A 20,357-nucleotide genomic window follows, 5' to 3' on the forward strand; every position below is an offset into this window, starting at 1 on the left:
AAAGGTGGCGTGCTGTCAGTTACCATCGACAGCACGCCTCCTTTAGTGCGAGACCCATAACGACGGCTTGGCATGCGCACGACCCATAACGACGGCTTGGCATGCGCACGACGGAGCTCCCTCATCGCACATTTGGGTACCATCGACCCGCTTGCGAACATCCTGCGCTCGCGAGCGGGTCTGAATGAGACCCTCTGTTCACAGCAAAGGTCAAATCATTTATTGTTATCATATCTCGTTCTGTTTAAGGTCAACACTACAGCATTATGCCTTTATTCACAGTATAAAATGTTATAATTATCAATGTTTAAATATGAAGCCTCAGTCACCGTCTCTCTCCTGTCAGCTGTCCCGGCTTTATAAGGGTCCAGTAGTATTTTTCAATCATTGTCACAGCAATTGTTTTAGACAGTTGTTAAACAATACTTTGCTGACAGGATGTAGTTATGATATCGGCTGTCGGCATGCCAGCACTAAACCAATCTGAAGCTTCCTGACCGCTGACATCCCGACGGTAAGTATCGGGGTTAGGGGGAGATTTAGGCACTAGGGAAGGGTTTTGAATTAGGCTCAGGGGCGCCGAGAGGGGGAGGAGCGGGGTACAGATTACCCGAGGGGCCTGGCGGGGGATCGGGTCTGGCGCTGCCCCCCCCTCCCTCACAGCAGCACTGCACACAGCGTATGCTGAGCAGCAGCCATAGCAGTCTCCTTTGCCTGTGGGGGGGAGAGATCACACTGATCGCCCCCACCTGGCTTTGAGCAGGGCTGAGGGGGCTCAGAGCGCCCCCTCCCCAGCACGCAAAGATTTTTTAATTTTTATTTTTTGGGAAGGGGTGTAGCCAAAATTAGACCACGCCCCCTGTTACCCGGGCCTGCCGCGGCTCTTGGCGGGCCGGGTTAGGTTGCAGGGGTGGGGAGGGGTGGGATATGCTTAGGCTGCAGGGGGTGAGGGGTGGGATAGGTTTAGATGGCGGGGAGGGATTGTAACCATGTCGGGATGCTGGCTTCAGGATTCTGCGCGCCAGCATGCCATACCTGTTGAAATGGTCACCAGTATTATACAGATAATTACATATCCTGCATAAGATCTTGCTCTCTGAGTGCTGCTGAAATGAAGTGACCATTTGGGGGTGGTGACAGGGGGTGATCAGTAAACGCAGGCATGCCAGTGTGCGTTTGATTGCCGTTACAGGAGCGTGCATAAGTAAGCCGCCCGCAGCTTGAGTACTAGATGCACACAGGAAGTGGCCCAAATCCTGAGTGAGGTCAGGTCAATCACTATTATGCTAATGGGTTCGATGGTTCTCGATGTTACCGATGTTTTCGCAGTATAGTGTGGTATTGCGGATGTGAGTAAAGGTAAGGGGGTGGCTTTATGTAGTGCTGGGCCTCTGCATTTTGTGCTGTGGCAGCATTGCGATTGTATTCATTAGCATATTTCCGCAGCCGCCGATGGCGTGCGTCTGCAGACTTGCATTCTGTGCAGAATCAGGCCCCATGTTATCAGGAGAAAATTAACCTACAGTACCAGTAACTGATACCAGTGTTAATTCATGCAAGCATGAAGAAACTTTGGCAATGGAGCACAATCACAACTAGACAGCAATGCTAACCACTGTGCTACCATGATTCCACGCTGAGTCTATTTAAAACAATAAAATACATTTTAACACTTGGGAAGTGGACACACTGTTATGTGGCAATGCAAACTGACGCAGTGAAACCTAGGCTTCCAATATATAACTTACCTATCTGCCTCCCACTAGTGAGGGGCCGGCAACACCTTGCGGCCACCAACTTTGCCGATTTTTCTTTGCGCCCATAGAAGTATGCAGGAAAATCTGCAATGTTGGGCTATAGTAATGACACATGTCGCACCAGCACAATGCCACTAATTGGATTGCCCCAATGAAATGTATATACTGTATATATATTATATATATATATATATATATATATGAACAAGATTCCACCTAAAGGTGCCCACACATATACCGATGTGCTCACGATACGATTTTATGGCAAATTCCTCATGAACTTTCACGGGAGCTCCCTTGCCGTCGTGATCACGATTTGGAGTTAAAAATGTCCAATCTGACTAAAGATCTATTTTGCAGCCAATGCATTGTATCCCAGATTGGCTAATCTGCCCTACAGCACGGCAGATCAGAAGATGCGATGTACGACGAGCAGGGACGCGCATCGGCATCGTGCTCGTGAGTATAAACTCACGATTTGTACTTTTTTTATCCGATTCGTCGTCACGATTCGTCGAAATCGGCCAAATCGTGTAAAATATCGCTATGTGTGTGGGGCACCTTTAGAGGTATTTTATAGACTTTGGAGTATAGCGAGTATATTTACTAAAGTTCGATTTTGATTGATTGAAAATTGACGTTTACTAAATATACCGCTAGGAGACTGTACAATGGGGGGACTCTCATTTAAGAAAAATAAATATTCCTCTATCCCATAGGCAGTTTCCTAATTAAGACTAAATAGACTCCATAGATATAAGCATGTTCTGCATGGGTTGGGATCCCGGGGCAGAGAATCCCGATGGCGGTATCCTGACTGGGTTAAAATACAGACACTGGTAAGTACCCTAACCCTACTCCTGAACCTAACCCTCATCCCCGAAGCCTAACCATAACTCTCCCACCCACAGCCTAACCCTAACCACCCCCCCTGCAAGCCTAACCCTCCCCGTAGTGCCTAACCCTCCCCCAACCCCAATACCCTAACCATACTCCTAAACCTAACCCTCATCCACGTAGCCCAACCGTAACCATCACCATAGTGCTCCCCCCGCAGCCTAACCCTCCCCCCCGCAGCCTAACCCTCCCCATAGTGCCTAACCCCCCCCCCCCAACCCCAGTACTTACAGTCGGGATGCTGGCACTGGGATTTTGACTGGTGTCGGAAATTCCAGTGCCGGCATTCTGAGTGCCGACATGCCAACTACATCCCGTTCTGCATAACATGTCACACTTTGGAGCTACGTAGCTAGAAATACAATTATAATTTATTGCAGGAACTACGGCAAGTTTTTTATTACTCTCACCAAAGATTCTTATATAAATGTCACAAACATACAGATATCATTATGTGAGGAAGGGAGAATAGGGAAAATTAGAGGCAGCAGACGCGCTGGCAGACTATCATGGAAATTTCAGAAAAGCTTAGATAGAAGTGGTTTTAACTGTTCTGCTGGAGAGATTAATTCAGTCTCTGACACTTCTCCAGTTTGTGTGATATCCCCTGGGTGGGGGAGTTCAGTAACCGTGGAGCGTGGCCAGATACTAACTCAATCTTCCACCATTCTGTTATAGAGGACATTAGTATCCTCTCTCTCTGCCTGCGTCATAAACTACAGGCAATACAGTTGTGTTACACGCAAGCATCCAAGGTCCTGATTCAGAGCTGAACGCAATTTAAACGCACTGGCGAAATTCACGTAGTTGAGCAATGATTTGCTGCAGCACATGCATGACAAGTGTAACACAGAAAGGGGGTGATTCAGCTTAGCACAGAATTGCAATTCGGTCCTTGCTAATTTGCAAATGCAGCAGCAGGTGTCTGACACTCCTTGAAGAGTAAGCCTCAGCTTACAAAGGCTGGCCGGCTTGTGAGGCCAGGAAACTGCATCCGTGGACGCAGCCCCTGGCCTTGCCACTTCCAGAAAACGGGGCTGACACTCCCCCATTTCAGGGAACGCCAGCCGTCCCCACCCTCTGTAAATGAGGCATAGCAGGGGCTGCATGCGATAACGCAGGACCTGTTCTGCACATTTGCACGCACAGATTCCCGATAATGCTGAATCAGCCCCAAAGTACGTACAACGTTTCTAATGCGATTGGGAAAGACAGTATCAGAAATGAGACAGCGACATCATGGGTGTTCCTGGGTAGTGGCAGGGGGGTTGAGTATGGGATGACGATGCTCGGGATCCTGGTGGACAGAATCCTGACAGGGATTGGATACCGACACCTGTCGGTTGGTATCCTAACCCTCCCCCTCTCTCTACCCGGTGCCTAAACCTAACCTCTCCTAGATGCAGCCAGAGAGGCCATGTTCAGAGGAAATTACACCTTCTATAGGGCTGCTGCAAGTGTGGATGGTGATATGATGGTGGCATGACGAGAATCACCGGCAGTATTACAGTGTGCAGAGACGCTGACAGTGGGCACCTCAGTGCTTGTACTATAAGACGCAGGCTACTGCTCCAGGGGAGGGCTGATACCAGCATTTGCATATTACCAGCATTTGCATATTAGTGACTCCAGCATCAGGCGCGGCAGAGGACGCAGTGATGTGCCCCTCGGAATAAGACCCATAATCAGGAATAAGTGCCGCATAAACTGATTGTTAGTAAAATGTGTTATTCCAGGTATTAGCAGCTGAGATCTAAGTAGACCAAATGTTGTGCATTGCATCAGACACCGCACGTGTGTGGGAACTGCAGCAGGTACTGTGGGCCTGATTCAGGGATGGACGCAAGGCTGACGGTTACGCCGCTTAGTGATTATCAGTGATCACTACATGCGCCAGGCTCTATGACCGTTGTTGCTCGCAGTGACTGACAGTCAGAGACTAATTGTGGCTGGCAAAGGAGCATACCTGCCTAAGCCCCTGGTATGGCTGGGAGGCCCCCAAAAATTGGGTGGTGCTCTCAGCTGCCCGGAAAAGTGGGCAAGTCTCCTGCCTGCATGTCCCCAGGTGCCCACACGCACCCCCACACACAACTCCGCAGGGGCGGGGGGTGATGACGTAATTAGCGCTGAATCGCTACATCGTCGCCCCACCCCCCGCTTTACCGTGCCAGCACACCACCACTCCAATGTCAGGTAATGTCCCTGGCTACGCCCTGATATGCCCCATATGCTCTGTGTCTCTCACCCTCAATCCCCCCCTCCCCAGCAGTGCCAACCTGGCTGCCACAATATCAACAAGTATATAATGAACGTATCTCAACCGTTTTTGGGCGTGTCTTTGCCTGCATCTGCTATCTCGTACACAGTAAAAATGGCTTCGGCATCTCAGTTCCGTTGGTCATTCTGCACCCCCAGAAGGTCGCTTGGATTTGCGTAGTGGGCATCTCAATAGTGGCCAGTCCATACCGTGGCCTCTCCACTTGTAATCCTGCAGTGGGCGATAGTGATTATAAGGGGATTAAAAAAGATGGGGCAAATGGATGGAGATGGGTTCTGTGTGGGTAGTGGTGAGGAGGAGGGGGTGAATGAGTGTGAGGAGTGAGAGGAAATGGACTTGGGAGGGGGTAGAGGAGAAAGATGAAGATGGCTGAGTTGGAGATAGAGAAGGGAACACGGAGAGGTCATCAGGAGCAGCGGCTCCTACCCTCTTGGATGAGGGGAACTGCCAATGGAGAGATACTGAAGTCCCGGTGCCTGCGCAATGGATCTGCCAGGAGCTGGGACCGGCGCATCCGCACGAGCGGCAGTGGCACAGCTCATGAGCGTAACAGCTACTTCTAGGGACTGCATCGGCTGCAGCTCCTAGAAGCCGGGGAGGGCTGCCCGAAAGGCAGGGAGTGGCGTCCCACTGTAAGCCGCTCTCTGCTTATCGCAGCTCGGGATTGCCTGTCCTCTGTGTGACTGGCAGGTACTGCTTCCAATGGGAAGCCACTGCCAGTCACAGTGTAACCAGTGCAGTCATGGACTACAACTGGCTCACTGAGGTGACGGATTTTGCAGCAGGGTTTTGCTAAGGTGCAAATGTACTGGCTCTTTTTTTGCTTTGCTTCCAACTCTCAACAAGCCCCATAATGTCTGTAACGGGTGAGCTGTGTATAAAGAAGATGGTGGCTTTGTGTATGATCCATATTTATCAACAGATATCATAAAATTATATATAAAAAATATCCATGCTCCTAAATGTTTAGGCTGGCTCCAAATTCTATATTTATTTGTCGAGACCTGATCTCTGTACATTGTACAGATCGAGTTACCAGACCCATTCTGAGCTCAAAACTTAATAGTGCTGAGCCTATAGCAGTGACTGCAAAGCCAGTTACTTCGTGTGACCTTGGAAACTATGGCCCTGATTCAGAGCCGCTCGTAAGCGGCCGCTCGTTCGTTCTGACTGATGTTCGCACATCTGCGCATGCGTATGGATTTTAATACGCATGCGCGAACCAGTCAGTGCGGCCCAAAATCGTTTGTTCGCTATATAGCGAATGCCTGCTATTTTGAGTGACAGAAGGAGGCATATGTGGGTGGTAACAGGGGAAGGCGCTTGACAACGGGGGTGTGGAATTCGAACACAGGCGTGCTTAAAGGTCAAAACTGGCATTTTAAGGGAGTGCATAATTAATACAGCAGCGTCACTGACCACGTCACTTGTTTTTTTTTTACTCAGAACTGCTCGCAAAATAGCGGTTGAAAAAACCAGCCACAAGAATAGCGAGCAGTGCATACGCTGTTCGATGTACTCGATTAATCTAATAAATAGCGGACATGACGTATGGTGCGAGTGGCAATTGGGCGTATTTTTCAAAATTACAACCGCAAGTTTTGCTCGCTCGTTCAGACTTAGAGGCGTGAACAGACCGCAATTAGCGAACGGTTCATTTGAATAGCCACACCTTGTTTTAGAACGAACGACCGCAAATAGCGAGCGGCTCTGAATGAGGGCCTATATATTGTAAGCTTAATTGGAAAGGAAACCTGTGGGAACAGTTCTGTATAGTGTTATACAGAAAGAGTGAACAAAGTAGACGGCCCTAGGCATCGGCAAACTAGGCAAATGCCTAGGGCCGGTTCTGCTTTACAGCAGGCAGCGGTGGGACCGGGGCGGATGATGGCAGCAGCTCTGCTCTGGCTGCCCTACCGAGATCAGCGCTCTCAGCTCAGCTCCGATTGGGCGGCAGCTCATACAGCCAGCAGGGAGCAGAGACAGTGAGGCCAGCTCTAATATCTGCAGAGTCCAGAAAGGCTGAGGTGACGAGGTCACAGTTTTATTGGCCAGATGAGTGCTGTGCAGGGGTTGGGGTATAATAATGTGTGGCATAATGTGTAAGTGGCATTACTGTGTGGCATTATATGTATAAAGGGCCACTACCACTGTGTGTCATTATGTGTACAAGGTGCACTACTGTGTGGCCTAACGTGTATAAAGGGCACTACTGTGTGGTATAATGTGAATAAGGAGCAATACGGTGTGTGGTGTAATGTGAATACCTGACACTGCTGTGTGATGTTACGTGAATAAGGGGTACTACTGTGAGGCATAACGTGTACAAGGTAAATGGGTACTACTGTGTGACGCAACGTGAATAAGGGACACTACTGTGTGACGCAACGTGAATAAGGGACACTACGTGTCGTGTGATGTGCATAAGGGACACTATCCTGTGATGTAATGTGAATAAGGGACACTACTGTGTGAAGTAACTTAAATAAGGGATACTATCCTGTGATGTAATGTGAATAAGGGACACTACTGTGTGAGGTAACGTACAGGGACACTTTCCAGTGATGTAATGTGAATAAAGTTGCACTACTGTGTGGCGTAATTTGAATTGGGGCTACTATTGTGCGGTTACGCCCCCTTTTAGGGGTCACGCGCATGCTGTCCCTATTTAAAATATGGGGGAGTGGGGGAGCCAATGCTCTTGCTGGCACCGAGCACCAAAATATCTAATTACAGCTCTGTGGATGAGGATTGCTATGGGTGAGGGCTGATGGGTGTTGCTGGCTACTGCTGTGATCTGTACTGCTGGGTGATGGGTGCTGTGTTGGGAGAGGGGTGCTGTGCTGGGAGAGGGGTGCTGGGTCAGAGGCGGTACTAACAGCGGTGCATCAAATTGGTTAGGGCTGGCTCTGACAGCAGGCAAAGTTACTTACAGAGCCCAGCTGATCTGTGGTGTATACAATGATGACAGCAAACAGCTTTGTCTGAGCGATATAAATTTATATTTACACAGCACCTGGCGCTAATGGCAATTATTGTAACTCGATATTCATTTTATCAGCAATGAAGCTGTTTAATTAATCATAGCAGCATAACGCCATGTGAGCCCGTGACAGCTCACCAATAAACACATGTAGAACAAACTAAAAATACATATATAGGTGATGCGTTAATTAGAAAGAGGTCCCAATGTGGCAGAACAATCAATCAGAACACCATCATTCAGATTTCTTAATATTTTACATTTTATATTACACATAAATCATACATACATATAACATAAGAACATTATATTTTTAAAAGCTTAAGATATATTACTGACATAATTCTATATGAAAAAAATAAATAAATAAAGTCTATAAGGTTACAAATGCCAAGTGACTAAAAATCCATAGCAGTTGTTAAACAAGAAAAAACATTTTTTTGTTGTGTATTTATGAATAAGTCACTTTTCTCATAGTCTTTAAAGTAATAAATGTATTCTGCAGGGGCGAACGCAGGATTTTTATGGGGGGGTTTCTATATATATATATATATATATACTGTATATCTAGTTATATATATATGTATATTTGTATACACATACATAGCGTTCCCGCTAGGCTGTTTTAGCGGGGCGTGGCGCCCTGCCCTCTTTCTGGAAAGCAAAAAGCGCCCTGCCCTCCAGAAGGAGGGCAAAAAGCGCCCTGCCTTAACAGCCTGCGGGAACCGTCTTCACCCGCGGGTCGCAGTGTCCCACGGGTGAAGAAATGTGCGGTGACCCGGTCACCGCCGGAGAATAGACGCCGGGCGCATGCGCCCGGCATCTATTCTCCCTGTCTGCAGGGCTTGGGGGCTGCCCGGCGTGTCCGTAAGTGCCGGGCACGCCCCCAAGAGTGACGAAAAAGGGACGCGTCTTATAGACACGCCCCCTTTTCGATGACCACGCCCCCTTCTCGGTCGCGCACGGACATGCCCTCTCTAGCTCCGGCGCCCTGCCTCGCGCCGGAGCTAGAGGGAACACTAATACATATATGATATATACACATACATACATAGACACACACATATACACATGTCACACATACCTTACACATCCACACACAAACATATGTCACATACATTACAAAAAACGTACCATGCAGCAGATCTGATAGGGACAGGATCTAGCAGGCTGGCACCATGTTCTTAAGCCCCCTCGCGGCAAATTTCCAGCATTCACGGGTGAATCAGGAGGGGCAGGACCAAGTGACTCAAATGTAATAATCGCGTCATATTGGCTCCGCCTCATCCATAGTGACTCGCGAATCATGGCAAAATTGCCACGAGGGGACGGGGCTTAAGAACACACTGCCTGCACCCCAGTCTGTCAGGGGGGTTTCTGGGTACTCATAAACCCCCCTGCATGCGTTAGTATTCTGCCTACATTTATTATAAAACATTGTCTTAAATGAATTCAGTCGGTTGTATTGAACAGTGCAATTCAGTTCTCGTCATAAAACATCCCCCCGCCCAGTGCCAGATTATGGTCCACATGGGCCTGGAGCTGAAATTTACAGAGGGCCTAAACCCCATATCGTCTAAAGGAACATTGGGCCTCATTCAGACCCACTCGCAAGCGGCTGTCCGCTCGCAAGTGGGTCGATGGTGTGCACTGCGCATGCGCACGACGGAGGGAGCTCCGTCGTGCGCATGCGCACGACGCGACAAGCGAAGGACTTTCCTTCGCTCGTTGTGTCTGATCAAAGCGGGCGTGCTGTCGATGTTGATTGACAGCACGCCCCCTTTGGTGGGCGTGCCGGGGGCGTGCCTGCCAGACGGAGGCGTTCCCAAGGGAACGCCTACCGTCAGAAGCCGGCCCCACTGACATCACTAGTGATGTCAGTGGGAGTGATTTTGGCTCTGATAGAGCCAAAATCACTCCAGGGCTTGTGGTCGAAAACCCCGACCACAGGCTTCTGGTCGCACTGGCGATGGTCGCGATGGTCAAGACCATCGCGACCATCATCCTGCACGCTCGTATGTGCTGTGGGTGGTAACCCACAGCTATACGAGCGTCCAGGGGGACGCTCCTTTTTTATGGAGGACGGCCCTCATTCAGAGCGAGCGCTCTGCGCAGAGCGTCCGGCTCTGAATGAGGGCCATTGCACACACACAAGAACTACAACTACAAGGTGAGCTGGCAAAGGTGGAACCAAATCCAACAGATGCAACACAGTTTTGCCCTCTGCCGGCTCATTTTAACCTCTGCCTAATAAAGTTTAGAAATTGGAGAAAATAATGTTATCAAATCCAGTTTAGTAAATTAAATTAAAGTTTTACTTCCACCTCTATATCTAAAATTAGGACTGATGAAACAATTTGTTAAAGCACTGCCTAAAGATGGAGAAACTTTCAAATATCTTTGTACAAAATTCCATAACTTATCCAATGCTAAACTGAAGGAAGGCATTTCTACAGGCCCTGACATTAAAAACTTAATAAAAGATGAACATTTCGGGCGTGTAATGAATATTGTGGAACTTTCGGCGTGGACTTCGTTCAAACAAGTGATTTCAAAATTTTTAGGCAATGTCAAGGATCCAAACTACAAAGAAATTGTCAGGGAAATGCTTAATAGTTACAGAAACCTTGGCTGCAATATGAGTTTAAAGGTAATTTTTTGAATTCCCATATTGAGCATTTCCCGAATAATCTCGGAGACTACAGTGAAGAACAGAGTGAACGGTTCCACCAAGACGTTAAAGACGTAGAAAGAAGATACCAGGGTCGTTGGGACGTCAGCATGATGGCTGACTACTGCTGGATGATACACAGAGACGACACAGAAAAAGCTTATAAGCGAAAAGCGACAAAACGAAGTTTGAAGACAAAAAAACAAGATATTAACGATTTTTTTCAATAATTATGGTTTTGTTTCTATTATTGCTTGATGCTATTGTTATTTTATTATGTAATTAAGACAAAAATACAGTGATATCATCTATACTTCTTCGTATTTCACAATAAATATGTCAAAAACAATTAAACCTTGTTTTTTCGTAAAAAATTTATGTAACTCCCTTATAGGTAAATGTGATGTGGTAATTTTTTTTAATATACTATTTCTTGATGTACACAGGAGTATAATTAAGAATATAAAAGTATTATTCAAAATACCTTTCAATACCATAAATTTCGCAGACCTGTGTTATTACACTTAAAATGTGCCAAACTGTACAACCCTGTAACTTCATGATATGAAGACAACAAAAGCATCAGAACTTCTTTCTCCGTATTCAGGGTTATGGCGAGAGGCGAGCGGCTCAGTGAGAACTGCGTAGTAGTGTGCTATGTATAGCCGGCTGCACATGAGGACAGGGGTAGGCGAGACCCTCCCTGGCATGCACTAAGTGTAAGTGTACAATCCACAGCACATCAGTAACATTTATAAATACTCTGGAATGACTTTTATGTAGACAGGACAGAAAAATCCATCAGTGCAAAACTAAGAGCTGCTACAGGAGAGAACCCGGCAGTCAGAGCTCAGCCGCCTGAAGTTGCTTCCAGTACAGGCTGGCTCACTAGCTCCGCTCTCTCAGGTGTTTGTACAGCAGCTGCTGGTCTTTTAGTTGAAAAAATTAGTTTGTGATCCTGGTTCAGAGGTGGATACTGTGGTGTGTGGCGGTCAGCGATTGCGGCTTTTGCGACAGTTGCACTGACACCGGCGGCCATGTTCAGACAGACATCCTGTGCCTCCATAGGGCTGGTGCAATGCCTAATGGTGCGACCGTTGCACCCTGTCTTGCGACCGACAGTTCATTTTAATACGCCCAGCAGTAGAATAGCGCCATAGCGGGTTTCTGGGGCTGATTCAGACCCGCTCGCAAGCGTTATGCACTCGCAAGTGAGTCAATGTTTACCCCTGCGCATGCGCTAGACCCGGCCAACGACAGGCAATCCGTCGCTAAGGGTCTCGCACCAAAACCGGGCGGCTGTGGATTGTGATTGAAAGCTCGCCCCGTTTTGGAGGCAGGCAGGGGGGGTGGCTGGTAAAACGGAGGTGTTCCCGAGGGAACGTCTTCCGTTTGTGGGCGGCCCTACTGACATCACTAGTGATGTCAGTAGGTGGACTTTCTGCTCTATTAGAGCAGGAAGTCCACTGGGGCTTGCAATGGACGAGACCCTACCACAAGGGTCTCGTCGCAAGCCCGATGGTCGCAACCATAGCAAACATCACCTGGCCGCTCGCAAAAGCTGTGGGTGGTCACCCACAGCTTAGCGAGCGGTCAGGAGGCCAGCACAAAAACAAAATGCCGCCCTGATTCAGAGCGAGTGCTCTGAAAGAACGTCCGTCTCAGGGCCTCTGTATGAAATCCATTGGCCTAATAATTACAATAAAGATCGCCTGCATTTAACAATATTTGTTTGCAGGGCCAGTGATCAGAGCCAGTCCCTGTGATGTGTAAGAAATACAGTGATTGCTAATGTGACTATGGCCTCACTATTGCCATGTACAGTCCTCAGTCTGCTCATGTGCGAGCAGACAGTACAGAATACTTGCCTACTTTTCAAAAAGCATTTTAGGGAGATTGTGAAAGCAGCATTGTGAGAGTGGTGGTAAAGTGGGCGTGTGCTGCTACATCTGAGGGGCGTGTCATAAACCTGACTTACATCCAAATATAATTGAGCCCCAAAGCAGTTAGTAAGGTCTATTTGTTGAAGAAAGCACACTGATACTTTTCAGAATATGCATGTAGCCATAGGGATCATTGTGCCTTATAACCAATGCAGGGAAATTATACTAATGATCCCATTTAAATGTACATATCTCTGTTTTTACTTTTATTTAATAGCTATATATGGTGCAATCAGGGAGATTGCTAGACTCTTCAGGGAGTCAGGGAGATTGCGGCTATTTCAGGGAGTCTCCCTGACAATCAGGGAGAGTTGGCAAGTGTGCAGTACTGGGGATCCCTTTGCCAGAAAGTAGACTACAATGGATAAAGCCATCTGAAGGTGGTGCTAGCTGCTTTTACAATCAGAAACGGGGGACCGCAGCTGATCTCTCAGAAATCTGCAATGGTCCCCTGTACATACATTCACGGGATGCTTCATATTTTCAGGGGAAATCTGCACATTTACTTTTTAGAAATATGCCCAAATATGTCCAAAGACCCCTTCCCTTGAAAGCTTTTGTTTGAGAATCACAAATGGCCAAACTGAAATTCTCATTCATGTTACTGTACATAGTTTGTGATTTTTAAAAATGTTCAAATAGAACTAGAACCTGTTGCTTTGCCTGTTAGAGTACCGGTATTTTTTAGTATACTTAACAGTTTTAATTCCTAACAGTGAACTGTCTTAAGGTGTGAAGTGCAACAACTACAGACTTACAATATTGCCTTCAGTGTGTACAGTATACAGTTAGAACAGTGTTCTCCCCGGGACCTTTTGGATGGGCGCTCCATCCAGGTCTGTTCTTACACCGTTCAGGACCCGGGGCCAGCCGGTCTTACAGAGTACTGCACGGAGCCAAACCCCCTGGAAAGAGGACCCCAGCTGGCAGAGAATTCACAGCACACGGCCCCCCAAAAAAATTCTAAGAAGAACAAGCAAGAATATGCTTTAACCTATTTATACGCTCAAATCTCACTTGAAATCTATCGTAAATATGCAAACTTCAAGGAGGAACCAGTTTTGTACAATTCAAGCACGTCTTGTGTCATTCAGAGACAGCACCAGAGATTCAGTGTCCATATATGGCTTAATTGTATGGATAATGTATATACAGGGCCGTCTCTTTGTATGGGCTCAATGGGCAGTTGCCCAGGGGACCCACGATTCTAGGGCTCCATTACCCGTAGCTTGCAGCCGCTGCCTCCTTACATCCAGAGACGGCTCTGGCTGAATCTAGGGGGAGCTTGGAGCCCAGTGCATTGCTTTTCCCAGGGCCTACACTACTGTTAAGACGGCCCTGTATATATATATATATATATATATATATATATACATACAGATCTTTCAAAACTAAATTTACTCTGCCTGACACTAAGCCTGAGTATAGTGTGACACTATATATGTTTGCAATGGGCACTGTTACATTCTTCAAATGAGTCTGCTTGAGAATTGAATATGCAATGAAAATGCTAAATAACCGCAACTATGATAAAGCCAAAAACACATACTGTGCAAAATAAAAAATGGGGCTAATGCAAAGTTGAACATACTCCCATTTGTGGAGTGAATCTTGTGCGTCTTAGCACTGCGCATTAGCCAAAATGAAGTGTACAGGCGATGCAGAGTAAGTCATTCTGTCACATCTCCACTTATGACTGATGGGGTGTAACTGGGCTCTAATGGAGCGTACACCAGTATACAATGTTCAGCGTTGAGGACTATGCAGAGTTGGCTGAAAGTGTAAACATCGATACACCTGTTTTCAGATGATCTGATATCGATAATGGTTATGGAACTAAGTGTACGGTAGGGATGGCCATCAACGGGTCTACCATGGATGGTTCGCATCAGTCGGGAAACCACTGATGGTTTACGCCATTGACTGCTGTCAGTGCAGCGGCTCTCACTGACTGAGAGGTGAGACTCTGTGGGCCAATCAGGGAAGCAGTTGGGGGTAGTGCTGGGGCTAAGCATCATCGGCCCCCAAAAAATATATAGCATTGCTGCTATCAGCCTCCGATGGCAGAACCATACATCATTGGTATCAAAACATCGATGGTTGCTAACAATAGATGTCAATAGCCATCCCTAGCGTACGGATTGGGGGGGAGCTGCCCACAAATGTGTTCTATTCTGAATACTGACACATATATACATTTAGTTTCCTGCACAAACTGTGGGAGCAATAATGGTTGACTGGCGTCAAGCACCACAAGATAAATATAATTTAGCAACAAAAAAACACACATATATCTGTTTAATAAAGTCCATGCTATGTGATTATATGGAGCCCTGAAGAGAACAGCAGCTCGGTACTACACTTAAAGCTTTATTACCTCATGTGTGGAGTAAACATTTCTATATTACATATTAGTCCCCAGGTTGTCTGACCTCAGATGACATGACTGTATCACCTCTCCATAACCAAACCGGTCACACAAAGTACCTGGTCAAATGGCTATGGGGTCTATTTACTAAGCAGTGTTAGGAGACAGAGTGATAAGGTGCCAGCCAATCAGCTCCTAACTGTCATCTCACAGACTGTGGGGTCTAGTTACTAAGCAGTGTTAGGAGACAGAGTGAAAAGTGATAAGGTGCCAGCCAATCAGCTCCCAACTGTGATCTCACAGGCTCTGGGCCTGATTCACAGCCGCTTGCGAGCGCTGAGCGCTCGCAAGCGGGTCGATGTTGCCCAAGTGCGCATGCGCACGACGGAGGCGGCTCCGTCGTGTGCATGCGCGAGACCCGAATAACAACGGCCAAGCCGTCATTATGGGTCTTGCACCAAAGGGGGCGTGCTGTTGATGGTGATTGACAGCACGCCCCCTTTGGTGGGCATGTCGGGGGCGTGGCTGCCCAGACAGAGGTGTTACCATGGGAACGCCTACCGTCTGGGGCCGGTCCCACTGATATCACTAGTGATGTCAGTGGGAGTGCTTTTGGCTCTGATAGAGCCAAAAGCACTCCAGGGCATGCGGCAGATGAGACCCTACCACAAGGGTCTCATCGCAAGCCCGATGGTCGCGATGGTCTTGACCATCGTGACCATCATTTTGGCCGCTCGCTATAGCTGTGGGTGGTCACCCACAGCTATGCGAGCGGCCAGGAGGCCGCTCCAAAAAGTAAGAGGGACGGCCCTGATTCAGAGCGAGCGCTCTGTCAGAGCGTCCGGCTCTGAATCAGGGCCTCTGTTTGAAAAATGACAGTTAGGAGCTGATTGGCTGGCACCTTATCACTTTTCACTCTGTCTCCTAACACTGCTTAGTAAATAGACCCCTATGTCTTAAGTAGTTACAGAGAAGGATGGTGTGGTGAACAGCTGTTAAATCCATATAAGTTTTACAAAGGTTATAGATGACTACCTTAGACATCCCCTATAATCCTTCAGGTGGATAAGACCAGTATGTCAGTCTGCATGCCTGTATTTTCCTCTTTACCCTGTTGCTACATTTTTTATGTTTCATACTTTTACTGTTAATAGTGTTGAATACTTTTGGTCTCGGTTATTTATAAACTTTTCCTAGCTGCATTTTTTCCCCCCATTTATCTCCCCAAATCACCTCATCTATCATCCCAGCGACTGGGCCGCTCTGCTCTCACAGCTGTGCTGAAATATCTGGAAATACACCTAGCATTCTGCTTTTTACGACTATAAAAGTTCCTTGGCTCCATCTCCCTCCACTTTCTCAGGGGCACTGTCTTGGAGGCTATGGGCAGAAAGGTGGATGAAGAAGGGAAACTTCCCACAGCATTCTCCCAATATTACTGCAGCCCAACAGCTGGGGAGGTGTGAACACAACGACTTTTCCCAATAAAATACTTTTCCTTTCCTCTGCTAGCAGCCAGGAGTCTAGTCTAAGGGCACCTTGAGTATTACAATGTTTCAGGAGGAGGCCCCCAGAAATTAGCGATAAAGTTGGATGATAAAGATTCTCTGAAAGTCATGGCAACGGAAATAAAATCAATGACTTAAATATTTCAGGAGGAATGGAGGATGATTTATCTTATGGTAACCGGGCTGAAATCACATTATTTTCCTGGCTGCAAACAAACAGAAGTGCATTATTGCACTGGGTACTGTATTCTTGTGGCACTTCCTCAAAGCTTTTCAAATATAATCAAAGGCCTCTTCATAGGGGTCGGACAGCTGGGAGACTGGCTGACGGACTGAATGCCTTCGTCTATGTTGCCTAGAGTCGGTGACACGCAGTAGCTGCTATTCTTTCCAACAGACTGTTATAGACTTTTTCTCACCATTAGGCCAATAATGTCAAATATGGCTGCCAGGGCCAATCTTCACTAAGAGCTAGGTCAGGGACGTTGGCGGTGCCATTAGAAGGTATTGCTTGCAGGCAGGTAGAAGGAAAGAGTGACTTGTCCCATTGATTGCATTTATTTTGCCTCCTCATCCAGTAGAGTGGGGAGAATACATCCCTTTGTTTGACTATAGTACATGGAATAAACTGCTAACTCACGCTGGACTGCTACTGTACATTAAATCCCAACTTAATATTCACCAACAGCCCACGGGCTTTGACGGTCTACTTTTCAAGGCTCCAGACAGCTTAACCCTTCAGAAGAACACTACAAACTGGGCGAGCTCTTTCTCATAGTTTTTATTTTGGTTTTACATTTTAATAATCTTGTTCTTATGAGAACGTTTTCTTAACGTCACACACAAATCATGTGATCACCATTAATAATAATATCATTTAGAGCACCGACAGTAAAAATGTATGAAACTGCCAAGAATGGGACGGCTACAGATGTGCGGTGCTGGTCATGGCGTCATATCACGAGGTGAGCATGTTGGAAAATGGTAAATACAGACCATCTGTACAGTACATCACAGGGACCAGATAGACCACTTAGTAAATATGGATCAAAATGGTTCATCTGATCTGAAATAAACCAACTGTTGCTACTTAGCTGAGATTGGTCATCCAAAAAGCTTCGGACAAGTCACTGATGGTGCATAGACATGGCTCTAGCAATAGCTACAGGGACCAAGCTGCAAAAAGTTCCAGATAGACAGTTCCTACTGTGCAATCACATATGACCATTAAAATGCCAAAGAAGCTACACCACGCCATTAAATGTCCCATCTCTGGTTGCAGATGAGAGTCACCAAGGGGCACAAACACTTTAGATGAGACACTTCCCAGGTAAAGGTATTTGCAATGGTATATGTGGTATCCGGTCATTAGGTCTACATTGTCTAGATAGACTTAGTGCTACCACAAATTTTTTTAAGTTTGATTCACTTTTGTTCCAGTTTTAATTGGTGTAGTTCAAGCTCAGTTTAACTGGGCGCAGGGAGTGCCCCAAATACAACCATAAACTATAGATACTACAGATCACAACCAGGCAATGAAAGGAATAGAGGAGTATGAGCAGAACACACTTACCAGAGCAGTGTCTGCCTGCAGCAGTCCGGCTCCCTCTTCCCTCCTAGCCTTGCAGATGAGAGCTCCCTGCCAGCTAGCTGGGACTGGAGATGGCCAGGAAAGGAGGAGGATTGGGTGGGAGTAGGAGGGGTAACATTAGACAGTGTCAGATGGGGAAAGCAGTTTCAGAAGACGCTGCCGCAGCTGATGGAACTGTTGCTACAAGCCAGCAATGAAAATGCCTGCACTCCTGATTCTCCATGCTGCCTGGCATGTGGGGAGTGGGCACAAGGCCGTGTAATGTAACATTGCTTATGGTTAATGAATAAGGTTTTCACAGTTCACTTTTGTAGGTGAAAAGCCTATATCATCTAACCCAATTTAATATCTGAAGTGTGAAATTAAAGAAAAACATTTATAAATATTTGTCTTGTTACTCAAATACCAAATAAATGAAAAGTAAACACAATTTTTATTTTGAACGGAATAGAGCAGGTTCCATCAAGGCAAATCTGAAACATATCCAGGTATACAGGACAGAAGTACCAGTGTTCTAACATCGTCAGTACTGGGATGTTATTATAACATTGCATCCAGCATACAGAACTGGAGAAGTGGCACTGAGCATTGTCCAAGCACATCAAATAGGAAGAAATACTGAGAATTAATTCCAGAATACATCACAATTTAAGTGGTACTGTCTAGTTCAGTGGTTCCCAAACTGTGCGCTGTGGCACCCAGGGGTGCCTAAGGGTGACAGGTAAGCCCAATTTACTTAACTTTACTATTTTTCTGAATTTCTCAATAACATACTTAAACTTAGGGGCGCCGTGAAAACAATGCTGATACTCTAGGGCGCCATGGTCCAAAAACGCTTGGGAACCACTGGTGTAGTTAGTTATGCTTACAGTCACATACCTCCCAACTTGACCCATTTCAGGAAACACAAAATCAATTAACTATTTCACCACAGGTAAAATGGGGGGGCATGGCTTAGAGGAAGGGGTGTGACATCACTCCACAAAGCCAATGCTCCGGTGCGGGGACAGCTGCTCCGAAAAGCAGCTGTCCCCTCAGTTAGTATCGCAGCTACAGAAGTAGTAGAGTTACTTACCTCTTCCCCGTCGGCGCAGTTACGGCATGCGTGACTCAAGGTCATGCATGTGCAATGCCGCAGGGGAGATAGTGAGAAGGTGGCAGAGGGATCTGCTTGGATCCCTCTTCACATGCCCAGAACTCCTCCCTGTAGGAAGGAGGGAGGATCCGAGAACAAGTGCCATTTGAAGATGGTGCTTGTTTTTGCAAGCAAACTCCGAAAGCTTTCAGTTTTTGGAGTTTGCTGAATATCAGGTGGTCCATATGGGATGCCTGATGATGAATATCCCGGTAACTAAAATATTTGGAAACTAGCATTTATCGATGATGAATAGGTCCCTCAATGTGGCTGTTTTCAAGAAAAAGATTAGCAATCACCATTTTTTTTCTTTGGTTTGTTTCTTTAGGCTGCTATTTATTACATTGTGATTGGCAGCCAAAATGTATTGCTTTCCAGAGAGATTTTGAAAACGAGATAATGATATATAGGAGGACATCTAGAAAAATAAAATACTGCTTAATAAAAAGTAATTAATTTGTTATTTAAATAAGAACCAAAAAATCCCTTCTATGTGGGGCAGCTACTTCTAACAACAAACATATTTCCAGGACCAAAAATGTCTAAGGTCCTGATTCAGTAGCAATTGCGATTACGGACACAATTGTTTGGCATCACGCATGCGTATAAGCCGCATTGTGATTATGGATGCACAGAGTAATACTTTGCAAATTGAGTGACAGGCTGTCAGAGTTTGGGGGGGTGGGTAGAAGAACGCAGGCGTGTTTGTACGTTTGAGCACCGTTTCATGGGCGTGCATATATTAGCCACTGCGATTGCATAGGCAGCATGAGAGCTCTCTGCGTGCGAGGAGACTTACAGTCTCTGCGGCTGGTCAGACTTGTTGCAAATGCTGCTTGTCTAGCCGATGTGCATCGATGGTACCGATGTTTAAGCAGAAGAGTGACTTTGGACGGATATGAGAAGGCAGCAGCGGGCGTCTTTATGTAGGCTGAGCTGTGACAAGCATTAACCATTCTTCGCAGCGGCGTTCTGTGTGAATTTGCTGCTGCGATCGCTGTTGAATCAGGCCCTAAGAACACATTTACAGACGAAACCATTAGGTAATTTTCTGGGATGCACACTCAGCTGCTGCCTTTATTCTCCTATTAAAAAGAAATTCTATCTTGCAGATTGCAGGCACTCCCTGCACATCTAGCTCTACGTGTACTGTTGGCAGGTGGCTTTTAAGCTTTACGTTCGTCCAAGAAGAAAATTCTAACCAGACGCTTTTTTGTTTTCCTATC

General features: G+C 46.6%; 1 protein-coding gene across 3 annotated transcripts in view; it reads right to left on the bottom strand.

Annotated features, from left to right (window-relative positions):
* Window positions 1-20,357, bottom strand: part of LOC148478422 (protein kinase C and casein kinase substrate in neurons protein 1-like) — a 131,015-nt gene that overhangs the window by 67,547 nt on the left and 43,111 nt on the right. The window contains exon 1 of one of the 3 annotated variants that reach the window (XM_088455410.1): window positions 17,979-18,067. The exons of the other annotated variants lie outside the window; for them this stretch is intronic. The gene's annotated coding sequence lies outside the window, so the exon portion shown is untranslated. Of the gene's footprint in view, window positions 1-17,978; window positions 18,068-20,357 lie in introns of those variants that run through there. 3 annotated transcript variants of the gene reach the window in all.

The sequence above is a fragment of the Taudactylus pleione genome, unplaced genomic scaffold (genome assembly GCF_031769625.1).
Source record: "Taudactylus pleione unplaced genomic scaffold, aTauple2 ptg000655l, whole genome shotgun sequence".
Lineage (NCBI taxonomy): Eukaryota > Metazoa > Chordata > Amphibia > Anura > Myobatrachidae > Taudactylus > Taudactylus pleione.